This window comes from Triturus cristatus, chromosome 1_2 (genome assembly GCF_964204655.1).
Source record: "Triturus cristatus chromosome 1_2, aTriCri1.1, whole genome shotgun sequence".
Lineage (NCBI taxonomy): Eukaryota > Metazoa > Chordata > Amphibia > Caudata > Salamandridae > Triturus > Triturus cristatus.
The window spans coordinates 775,174,587-775,186,217 of NC_140580.1; the positions used below are offsets into that span (position 1 = coordinate 775,174,587).

Consider the following 11,631-nt stretch of genomic DNA (forward strand, 5'->3'; position numbering starts at 1 on the left):
TGATTGTTTATAAACTTGGAAAAAGGGAGCAGCACAGTCGTAGCCAGAATTTGAACATAGAGAGCCAGATAGAAAAGAGCAAAAATACTTCTGAACAGAGAAACACAAACACACTAAAAAAATACACCCAATAACACAACACCCGCAGGCACTACTCAACCTGAGAACATTTGAAATGGCACTGGAGTTTGCAAACAAGCCACAGCAATGCACATGCATTACTGCACTCCTTACTGCAGGCTGTGACAGCAGCAGAGCACACCACATAATACCACTTCACAACACATTCCTCTTCCTCGACCCGCGCTCCACGGTTGTTGATAGAGTTCCTTTGGCAGCAAACAGACCTTGTGGTTGGGCATGTATACTGTAAAATGAACGAGTCAAATCACAGTTAATTAAATGACAGGAGCCCTCACCACACCGTAAAACACTATCATGCACAATTATAGGACTCTGTGTAGCCTTTGGAACACTCTGCCACAGCACCAAACAGCCACGCAACACCCAACCCTTACACGGCAAAATAAGCATCACATCGGCAGTCTACCACTCAAAATATACATCTTTCCACAAAAAAGTAGGCCAAAACAAACAATATAATACCACCAGTATGCTTTCAGCTACCACTATGCCACACCACAATGCAAAGCATTGTCATATCCCTAGTAAATCTACACCACACTATGTGACCACTGCAAAGCACTAAATCATCCAAAACCAAATGATACAGTGAATAACCCACACACAAAACACCCTACACCCCAGCACTGTTCCACACTACCCAACACCGCTCCACTCCTATGAATATACTATACTGCAATGATCACATTCTGGAACACCATACTACAGTAGTCCACACCATCCCTTAAGCCAGAAGACAATACACTAAGGATTAAAGGCACTCCTAGCGGCACATAGTCACATCACTCCAGATCATGTGCCACCATACAGCATCAGTAGATTATCCAATGTGATACATCTTCTCACAACACATTAAAATATCTTACTAAACTCAGCATTCAACACCATATCAAAAATACCAGAAGTCACTTAAGACTACACACCACAAATAACACCACAGTTCAACACACCATACAAGACCATGCTTTTACACACAAACCACATAAGGGAACCCACATCAGGATAAGTCATCAACCACATGACCACGACACACTACTGCATAATCTGTCCCACCAAACACCAGAGATAACCACAGCACAAACCACACATAATGAGGCAATCCTGCACACTGGGGGAGAGCACCTGGCCAAGTGGGAGCCCACTATATCAGAACTATGGGAAGGACAGACGTACCTATCTCAACAACACAGATCAGTGCGTGAACAACCAAGGTATCAGACGACCCTGAAGCCTCCATCACATACCAGTAAAACAGCCCCTGGAACAACATGCATCCCACAATTCGGCAGACCCACGCGGATTGGATGCAAGCCACAGCAGTATTCTCCACACCACACTTACACAGATATTCGTGGTGATAACCCATGACCAGCAGTCAGGCGAAAATAGGCACACTGAGAATGACAATGCCCACCACAAAATAAAAACAACAAATACTCACAATATGCTTCGGACTAATAAACACATACTGCTCTCAGGTTTTCGTCGCCCAAGTTAATTAGGGATAGGAACGGAGGCTGGGTCGAAGTGTGAACAACACTTTTTGATACGGGAGCGCGCTCTCTGTAGTGAGGGAGCGCCCTCTCTGTGGAACAACCCATCTAAAGGCTTTTGGCGACCAACAGCCGCACGGCACCGTGGGAAACGCCGTGTGTTACGCGCTCCAAAATCTCTATTACATAATACAGTTAACATTAGTGGGTGGGACGCGGCACAGACACACAACTGAATTGCATGTGTTTGTAAATTGCCGCAAAACACATTGTGATGTGCACCATTGCGAAGTTTTTAAGTGTTCAAAAATGGTGTTTAGAGTTAAACAAAGCAATGCGCCAAGTTATTTGTGGGTGCAAACCTTTACTAAGTCGTGCGCTTTTCCAACGACTTGCTGTCGCCTGCTATGCATACAATAATAGACAGAGATAGATAGATAGATAGATAGATAGATAGATAGATAGATAGATAGATAGATAGATAGATAGATAGATAGATAGATAGATAGATAGATAGATAGATAGATAGATAGATAGATAGATAGATAGATAGATAGATAGATAGATAGATAGATAGATAGATAGATAGATAGATAGATAGATAGATAGATAGATAGATAGATAGATAGATAGATAGATAGATAGATAGATAGATAGATAGATAGATAGATAGATAGATAGATAGATAGATAGATATCTTGTGTTCTTATTTTTTTCAAAGCCTCGTCAGGGGTAGTAAGCGCTATATAAATGAAATTTTTACGGAGACAAGAAAAACATGTTTAGTTTGATTGCAAGGTGCACATTCAAGAACATAATCTCAGTACTGGGTGGAATTTAACTTCTTGAACCAGTGTGTTGCTCGTTGTAGATTTCTGTGGTTGATTGACTATACACAGTGCCTACCTGTACTAGAAATGAGTTTCAGTCACTGGGTCCAGATGTGTCCCCTGCGGCGTGGAGATCTCAGGAGCAACACGCTGCTGTCCGTGTCTCGTCAGGTTCCAAAAAGGCGCAGTTTTCTTTCGGTGTTGTTTCTTTTAGTTGCCTTCCCGTACTCTCGGCTGGAATGGTCGGCAGCAGCCGGGATCCTGTCAGGGTTTCCAGCCACTCTGCTTATTCTTGTACCTCGATGGCTGGTTTCCTGGAACTGTTTTCGTAACCCTCTGTTGTATGATGCTTTGTACTCCGTTCAGCTACATCCTGGAGGTGCCTTCCTGCTCTCTGTGGTTATGGATATGAGTTTTAATTTCTTCCGTCGCTCAGCTTCGGTTTCCACAGTTGCAGGGTTACCTGTTTGGAGCGGTTTCTGCTGGCGCTACCAAGTGCAGAACAATCGACCTCATATGGGTTGTCTGATCAACAGTGCGTGAAAAGAAGCAAAAAGTAAACCGCTGCCTGAGTTTACTGCAATTACCTGCGTGTTTTAGAGAGTTGTTGCGCCCTCTGCTGGCATGCTTAAATTAAGCAACCGAATGTGAAACACGCAGTATTTATTATTTGTGGCGATCGTCGTCTCTAAAATTGGGATGATTGTAGAGAGAGTGACTGACAAATGACACAGAGGCAGTGCTTAATTTGTGAAAAGTTACGTCCCGGGGCCCTCGTTAGGGGGCCACTGAAGCTTGCATCCTCCCATTGCCTGTGCCAGCACTGACAATGCCAGCACCAACACAGCTACTAACCATCACACTTCTCCAAGTGTTACGATTCAGACTATGGAAGTCCCTCAAAGCTATACGAATGGCCCGAAAGGTAGGTATTACCATTTTTAACGTATATTGAATTAATAAACAACTGTTATTTTGCTCGTCTCTTTATTAGAAAAGAATGCCGCCATGTGGCAGACAGACATAGGTTTGGTGTTGACAATTTAGTGCAGGTACTAAACACCGAAACCACCTGCTTAAATTGAGCACCGAGGAGGTTGCAACGGTTCTTTTGTCCTTATTCATTGAGGGCACTTTTGACTATGTCTTCAAACTATTGTGGCTATTTTCAATTGTGTTATGTAAGCCAATGAGAAATTCAAATTTTAGTGCTTGGGAACTTTTGCGTTCTTTCTAAGAAAAATGAAATAAACAAATGGCCAAAAGAGGTACGAGATTGACATTTAAATCTGGATTTTCTCAATTTGCCGTGATGGAAAATCAAAGGATTTTGGGACATTTTTTCCCGACTCACTTCCGAAGATTCAATATGGTGAGTATGACAGAGTCTTAATTACCCTTACGTGCATCAACTTAAATTGATTCCATGGCACAAAGAAACTATATATTTGTTGGTAATATATCAAAGCCAGTGCTATAGGATATCTGTGGAAGTCGAGCTGCACATTTTCTTTCTCTGTACAATCCGTCTTCCCTTACTTTCCTACATTCAAGCATGAGCAGTATATGAAGCAGCCCTTCTCCAGCAGGATCTGGAATTCTATTTCACCAACTCTACACACCAACCCAAGAGCACAGCTCTCAATAGTGCAGCAGATGCAGTGGCACCAGTGCCCAGCAGTATTAGGAGCCCAATGCCACCAAATTATAGCAGTTCTTTTTTTATTTTTCAGCAAGTTGACGAGTGATTCATATATCCTATTTGCACCATGGCCATGGCAACACTTTAACACTATTGTTCACCCGACTTACTTTCTTTAAAAAGTAGCTCAATATCTTTCGATTTCAAATATGAGACTTCTTGTTTCCAAGTTGCAATGTCCCACTTGCAGTGATTGGATAATATGGCACTGCAGCAGCTGAAATCGTTACGTGACGCGTACACTGATTTAGAGACATTTCAAGTAACACATGAATAAATGTGCACTAATCACACAATAAAGAAACATGGAAATAAAATGCAAGAGAATTTAGTTTCTGCATTGTAGAAGCATGCAGATAAATTGTACGATAGATGAAATCATGTACATTAAATAATATAGCGTTTCATGATCCCATTACTTCATTAGCTTTAATTTTGTAGGAATCATGGACTGCACTGCGGGAGCCTGTTTTTTAACCGGGTTTTATTTTTCAATTACCAGTGCAACAACAAGGGGACAGTCTACGCCTTTCGGCGATTGCCTTGCACAGGACCATAGAGTTCTAGTGGTTAGCTTGTCCTTTAATAGTGTTCCTGACCATCGTTCATCAATTATGTTTACTTTTTGGTTGGTAATAGACCACACATCCAATTTGTCTTATCAAACAACAAATCCCAGATGTAAAGTACATTAATTCAACATTTTGTTTGAATAGATTAATTTTGCAGATCCTGCAGAAATTTGGCAATTCGATTCAATTCATTATCACAGTAAAGTACTAGTTTTGATTGAATTACTTCTGTGCAGTGCAAGTGCCTATTTTCAATTGGTATTAATAAATCCCGCACAGAGGATCCCCTCCTATCTGTGTAAACAGACGGCGGAAAATATGCATACATGTATCCAAACTATATACTGAAGAAAAGAGGGTGGAGGTTGGAGGGGGGTGTTGGGGAGAATAGGAAGTAGAAGTTGATCCTTGGTATTGTGGAATTGTAAAATTATGAAATTATAAAGTTGAGACAGGGAGATCAGGAGAAGAGAGGAAGACAGAAGTCAACATGCACGTTCAAATCATGATCTAAATGAATCCCCATACTGTGCCAATCCAATTGTCTTATTAAAGTGCAAGGTAAACAATCTTTTTAAGGTGAAATCTTTGTAAGGTTCATGTAATTTATAATAGCAGATTATTTGTGCAAATTACAATTTGTAAAATTTATAAAATGTATGGAATTTGTAAAATTATTAGAATTTATCAAAATACAGAACATAAAATAATATTGTATACGAAGATACTAAAGTAATACTCCATTTCATTCATAATAAGCAGCAGTCAATTTTAATTTAAAGTGCCAGTGCTTCATTATTTGTAGCAAACATCATATTGTAAAGTGCACAAGCCTCTCCCTCCATATTTCTCTTAGGATCTGGTTGATTCTAGGGTATGTTAAGTTATCAATAAAGTGCTGGTGTTTCAGTAATTATTAGCAGCATCATTTCGTAAAGTGCATGTACATCTTTCATATTTGCATCATAATCATTCTAAGAACATCAATGAAAAAATAGTTATTCAGAAATCTGTTAGTTCCTGGGTCTATCCCTGAAAAATAGAGTCCAACATTTCTAGGTAACATAAATTATCTTATAAGTGTACATGTAATTCTGAGTCTAAACTATGTTCCATTGGTATCTGGGTCCCCATTGAGATTATTAATCTTGACTCCATTCTCCTCAACAGTAGTTCTCTGTCACCCCCTCTTTCATTTTTCTTTATATGTTCAATTCCAAAGTATCGAAAATACTTGATATCTCCTTGATGTTCCTCCCAAAAATGTTTTGCAATTGGGTTTGAGTAATCCCTATTTTTAATGACCCAAAGATGTTGCTCAATTCTTAATGTAACTTTATTTACAGTGCTTCCACATATTGTTTTTTGCAAGGGCACATTAGCACATAGATTACAAAGTCTGTATTACAGGGGATATGTTCTCTTATCTTTTCCATTTTTCCATTTTGCAGCTTGCAGCTGATATTCTTTTCGATTGACTCCATGTTCACATGCTTTACGTTTGGCACATTTCGAAAAGCCAGGTTGACTAAGCCAATTTGTCTTATTTTCTGTTCCAGGAGAGAAATTACTTTTAGTTAGGATATCTCCCAATGCAGTAGTCTTTCTATAAATTATATTTGGATAGTCCATCAGGTTCTCATTCAGGGATTTATCCAATCGTAATGTTTTCCAATGCTTCTGCATTATTTGTTTTATCTCTTTGTTCTGTTCATTATAGTCCATGATTAATCAAATCTTTTCTTCTTCATGATCCACAATAGTTTTTTTTGGTACCAATAGCTCTCTCCTTGGTTTCAATGATGCTCGTGTCATGGCATCCTCTATTACTGCCAATTGGTATCCCCTCATGATGAATCTGGTTTTCATTTCCATTATTTCATCTTTAAAATCCTTATATTCTGAGCAATTCTTTCTTGCTCTGAGCATTTCGTAGGGGATACTCCATCTTAATTTCCACTATTTCTATGTAAAATGCTGTTGCATGATGTTTTTTTCCCACGGATTTTTGTGCAAATGTGCATATCTCTTATCATGACCTCAATATCTAAAAGCGTAATGTGTTCCGCGCTAATCGTATAAGTAAAAGACAGGTTTAAATCATTTTCATTTAAGGATGAGATAAATAACTCCAGTTCTCTACACTCACCTTCCCATATGATAAAAAGATAATCAATGAAGCATGTCCATAGTTTAACTTTTTCTAGTTTGATTGAGTTTCTCTCCATCCAAATGGTTTCCGTTTCCAAATAACCCATGAGGAGGTTCACGTATTTTGGAGCGAATGAAGTCCCCATTGCAGTACCCTATTGTTGTAGGTAAGAGCTGCTATTGAAGATAAAAACATTGTATGTGAGACAGAACTGTAACATCTCAATCAACAGTTCTGTATGCTTAAGATAGCTAATTGATGTGTCGCGTAAGAAGTATCGGACTGCCTTTTATTCCATCCATGTGTCTATTTGAAGTATATAATGATATTACATCAATTGTAGCCAACTAATAAGTCTCTTTCCAGGGTATATTGTGAATCTTGTTAGGAAATCCATTGAGTCTTTCAAATAGGAGGGACGAACTGTCACATATGGTGTCAAGAAGAGATCAATATATATTGAAGTATTTTCCAGAAGTGAGTTTATCGAGTTGACTTATTGAGAAGGCTCCAAAAAGTGCTACCAGGCCAGCCTAGAGCTACAGTGCATGTGCGTGGGCGCGCGCACCAGACTTTAACGCAATTACTTTCACTTTCGCAGCCTCACGGCTGCTTTGATGCTTTGATGCTTGATCGTGATCACGATCACTTTCACTTTCACGGCCGCACCGCCGCTTGGCATAGCCAATAGGTCTCGCTTTTGGGACCTTATAAGTATTTAGTTATGCAACTGTTGCATGGCTACACAAGGTCCCAAAGGCGAGATCTATTGGCTATGCCAATGCTTGTTGTTCCTGCGAGCATGGTCAGTCAGTCTCGTGTGGCCTGTTGTAGTCACCTCTGTATTTACTGCTCCGTGTGCCTGTTTCATGCATGTGTGAACTGGGTTTTTTGGTCTGCTCCACATTCATCTACCTGAGGGTGCCAACATCTGTGTGCTACCTCTGCAGTTACTTCTCTGCCTGTAAACGCAGCCCACACAGGGCTGCTGCGGCTATCATTGTCCTCCTGCGGTGGCCCCTTTCTGCAGGCATAGATTGCTATCATTGTGTTGCTGCAGTGGCCCCTTCCTGTGGGCCTAGATTGCCATCATTGTCCTGTTGCAGTGGCCCCTTTCCCGCAGGCATAGATTGCTATCATTGTCCTCCTGCGTTGGCCCCTTTCTGCAGTCATAGATTGCCATCATTGTCCTGCTGCAGTGGCCCCTTTGCCGCAGGCATAGATTGCCATCATTGTCCTGCTGCAGTGGCCCCTTCCTGTAGGCATAGATTGCCATCAGTGGTTCCTTTCTGCAGGCATAGTCTGTTATCAGTGGCCTGCTGCAGTGGCCCCTTTCTGTAGGCATAGATTGCCATCAGTGGCCCTTTTCCACATACCTAGATTGCCTTCATTGTCCTGCTGCAGTGGCCCCTTTCTGTAGGCATAGATTGCCATCAGTGGCCCATTTACACATACTTAGATTGCCATCATTGTCCTTCTGCAGTGGACCCTTCCTGTAGGCATAGATTGCCATCATTGTCCTGCTGCAGTGGCCCCTTTCTGTAGGCATAGATTGCCATCAGTGGCCCTTTTCCACAGACATATGTTGCTGCAGTGGTTTATTTCCGCAGACACATCTTGCCATTAGTGGCCTGCTGCAATGGCCCTTTCCGCAGGCATAGATTGCCATCATTGTCCTGCTGCAGTGACTCCTTTCTGCAGGCATAGATTTCCATCATTGTCCTGCTGCAGTGGCCCCTTTCCCGCAGGCATAGATTGCCATCATTGTCCTGCTGCAGTGACTCCTTTCTGCAGGCATAGATTGCCATCATTGTCCTGCTGCAGTGGCCCCTTTCCCACAGGCATAGATTGCTATCATTGTCCTCCTGCGGTGGCCCCTTTTGTTGGGCATTCATGAGCAGCTCATTGCAGTAGTCAATTTTCGACATTACAAGCGTGCTGACCAGAGTTTTTCCTGCATTTGGGGGGAGGAACGGTAAAAGTTTTTTGATCATTCTGAGAGTGTAAAAAGATGATGAGACGATGGCGTTTGTATGGGCTGAGAAGGTTAGTTTGTCATCAAATATGACCCCTAGGTTACTAGCTTTAGGTACAGGAAGGGGTGGAGGTCCTAAGGTGGTCGGCCACCAGGTAGGGGACCATGCTGGATGTGGGTTACCGAAGATCACGACCTCCGTTTTATCGGAGTTTAACTTTAAATAATTCTTAGCCATCCAGGAACGGATGGCAAGTATGCCAGTCTGAAAGTTAGCTGCAATTGCTTCTCCGTCGTTGTCAATTGTAAGTACCAGCTGTGTGTCGTCGGCGTAGGATGTCAGCCTCATCCCATGAGTTTTAATTACCTTGGCCAGGTCTGACACATAGATATTAAATAGTGTCGGACTCAAGGATGATCCTTGTGGCACTCCACAAGGGAGGGTAAATGGGGGAGAGGTAAATTCACCGAGACTCACCAGCTGAGTGCGGTTGGATAAGAAGGAGGCCAATAGCTCCTTTGCTTTAAGTTTGGCGCCTCTGTTTGAGACACGGTCGATCAGAGTAGTAAGGTCGACCGTGTCAAATGCCGCTGATAGATCCAGCAGTATCAGGACTGCTGATCCACCTTGGTCTCGGGTGGCTCTGATTTCATCTGCCGCCTTAATAAGGGAGGCTTCTGTCCCGTGGCCCTTTCTAAAGCCAAATTGTGTCTCATCCAAGAGACTGTTTTCTTTAATATAATTAGTTAGTTGTGTGTTCATTATTTTTTCGAAAATTTTTGCTGGGAAAGGAAGGTTTGTAATGGGTCGATAGTTTTTGGTGTCTAGAGGGTCCAGATGCTGTTTCTTCAGCAGGGGTTTGATCGTTGCCCTTTTCCAGGCTGTGGGGTAGAGGCCCGTGTCAAACATGACGTTGCAGATGTCTGTGAGGTTAGGGGCTAGTAGGTCAGGAATGAGTTTTAATACCGCGGGTGGACAAGGGTATGTTGGTGACCCTGATTTTATGGTTAGGATGTGGTCTTTTATTTGTTTGGGTGAGACTTGATGAAAGTGCGATAAGGATGGGGCATTATCGTTATTCTCGGTAGAGATTAGAGGATCGTTTTTTGTTTGCGTGGTGAAGATATCGTAAATTTTGTTGACTTTGTCTTGAAAGGTATTGGCCAAGGCGTTGCATAGGTCCTGGGTAGGGGCTGGTGGGGGTTTGCTGTGGATCCTGATAGTTTGAGGACTACCTGAAAAAGACTCTTGGTGGAGTCTTGGGCTGCTTCTATTTGGTTGGTGTAGTATTTACTTTTCTCGGCGATTAGGAGCTGTTTATATTGGTGAATTGCCTCTTTATAGCGCTTTTTATTGGAGATGTTGTGATCTCTGCGCCAGTGTCTCTCGAGGTTCCTGCAGCATTGTCTTTCTAATCTAAGGGTTTCGGAGAACCAAGGTGCCAAAGGGGAGGTTCTGTTTTTTGAGAGATTTTTGAGGGGTACCAGTGCTTTAAAGGCATTGTTCAGCCAGTCAGAGTATCTGGCTGAGGCTAATGTAGGATTGGCTGTGGGTTCATAGTTGGATACTAACAATTGAGCGTTGAGGAGCTGTTGATCGACCTGGCTCCAGGCTCTAAATTGTGTAGGCCTTCTAGGTATGAGTGAGGGGGAGGTTTTCTTTGCCAGGAGGTTAAATAACACTGCCCAGTGATCAGTCCAAATCAGGGGTAGAGTTTTGATGATGGATAGATTGGCTTTCTTAGTGAAAAGCCCATCCAACGTGTGGCCAGCTCTGTGTGTGGGGCTGGTAACCAATTGTTGGAGGGTGACCGCGTCTAGCTCAGTGAGTAGAGTTGCTGTATCCTTATCGTCAGGGTTTTCTAGATGGAAATTAAAATCACCTAGAATGGTGAAGTCTGCTTCTCCTGCTACGGGTTCCAGCAGGCTATTTAGTGAGGCGAGAAACCCTGATCGCTGGCCTGGGGGGCGGTATAGGAGGGTTCCTTTGAAGGTATAGGAGTTGTTAATTTTTATGGAGAAGCTTATAGCTTCGTAGGTCGTGCTAGGGAGGGTCTCTGTTCTTACCAAGTATTTATCTCGGTGTATTATAGCCAGACCACCCTCTTTTCTATTATTTCTGTCCTGTCTTACTACGCAAAAACCGTCTGGGGAAGCAGTGCAAAAGTCTGGGCCGGATGAAGGGTCTCCCCATGTTTCTGATATAAATAGAATATCTAGGTTATGGTTGGTTATGAAGTCTGCTAGTTCGTATTTGTGTATGGGGAGTGAGCGTGCATTTACTAGTGCCGCATGTATGTCCTCCTGTTTGGAGTGATTTTGTCGGGTCTGAGTATCTCCTGAGATCTTATGGCTGTCATTGATGTTAAGCGTATACAGGCATGCGGGACAGCTGAAGGTCATGTTGATTTCTAGCATGCAGGAGTGGAGGAGAGGGCAGGAGGTGGTGTTAGCAAGGTGGGCAATATTTTTGAGCTGGGTGCTAGAGTAGAAAAGGTGTTTCTTAGGTTTGGCTGAGTTGTTTAGGACAGGGTTCCTGGCCCTGGGCACGGTCGAGGCGCGGACGGGCGCAGATGGGCTTGCCTTAGGCGCGCCTTTGGCGCGCCAGCGGCGCGCCCGCTGTGCACGTCCGCTGCGCGTCTGGGCGAGCATCCCTATTTAAGCAGTGAATCTAAAACAACTAGACTGCTGACCGCCGCAGTGGAGTCTGCACTACTTCCGGTCTGCGTCGTGATTCCGTCCACACAATCGGAAGAATCCGTG

The 11,631-nt window shown here is 42.8% G+C and overlaps 1 protein-coding gene across 2 annotated transcripts in view; it reads right to left on the minus strand.

Annotated features, from left to right (window-relative positions):
* LOC146868015 (neuropeptide Y receptor type 4-2-like) overlaps window positions 1-3,004 on the minus strand; it is a 198,727-nt gene extending 195,723 nt beyond the window's left edge. Inside the window, exon 1 of one of the 2 annotated variants that reach the window (XM_085608780.1) lies at window positions 2,544-3,004. The gene's annotated coding sequence lies outside the window, so the exon portion shown is untranslated. Of the gene's footprint in view, window positions 1-1,585; window positions 1,711-2,543 lie in introns of those variants that run through there. The other variant, XM_085608781.1, reaches the window with a different exon arrangement.
* Window positions 3,005-11,631: the final 8,627 nt, after the last annotated feature.